This window comes from Sinocyclocheilus grahami, unplaced genomic scaffold (genome assembly GCF_001515645.1).
Source record: "Sinocyclocheilus grahami isolate Dianchi unplaced genomic scaffold, SAMN03320097.WGS_v1.1 scaffold1225.1, whole genome shotgun sequence".
Taxonomy (NCBI): Eukaryota; Metazoa; Chordata; class Actinopteri; order Cypriniformes; family Cyprinidae; genus Sinocyclocheilus; species Sinocyclocheilus grahami.
Window position 1 is genome coordinate 257,366 of NW_015506404.1, and position 908 is coordinate 258,273.

General features: G+C 32.6%; 1 protein-coding gene across 1 annotated transcript in view; it reads left to right on the top strand.

The window, feature by feature from the left end:
- Positions 1-908, top strand: part of tcte1 (t-complex-associated-testis-expressed 1) — an 11,566-nt gene that overhangs the window by 10,084 nt on the left and 574 nt on the right. The window lies entirely within an intron of this gene.

Sequence of the window (908 nt, forward strand, 5' to 3'; positions counted from 1 at the left end):
AAATGATGCAGCCCTGTGGTTCATGTTGAATTATTCATGGCTGCCGGATAGATGCGTGCTAACAGACATGTGGGATTACCTCTCTCCTGGGATGGATTCCTGCATTTACCCGCTCCTCCCATTTCCGTTTCAAGGCAAATCATATTTCAAACAATCACTTCTCATTCATGAAAGAGCTCTGACACTCCTCACCAGAAACATTAGTCTACACACTCAGAATGAAAGCGTCTCAGTGCAGCCGAGCTGCAAAACGTGATATGCTTTATCATCAGAGTACTTCGACCTTGAGATGCATAAAGTGCAATGCCATTTACAGTAGTATCAGATTTTATGGTTAGCGCCGAATCTCTCTAAGTCACATACTGAATTATGTTATTCTATTTAAAGATGGTATGAAATCATCAAAAACATTGCACTTTCAGTGTCAACAGGAAACAAATTTGACTATTTCTGTGTTTCTGCTCTTACAGAAATAATAAATAATTAATAAATAATTCTGTGAATTATTCATCAGTGCATCTTTCGTAATTTTTTTCTGAAATTGCTTTTTCATTTTAAGCCACCTAAATGTGGGCTACTAGTTAATGTTAAAATATAGTCATTGTTTTAGGCTACTGTAGGTAATGAATCATTTAATGCAACAAAGTTTAGCAATAATACCAAATAGTGTCAAATTTAAAAAAAGAAAAGAAAAGTAATTTGGATACTTTCAATGTCAGTATATGGGATTTATTTTCACCCATTTTAACATACACAATGTAAAAATTATATAATATTGCAGTTTACAGTCTGTAAGAATTGTTTTGAAAGATATTAATATTTCTATTCAGCAAGGATGCATTAAATAGATCAAAAGTGACAGCAAAAACATTTATAATGTTGCAAAATATTTCTATTTCAAATAAATG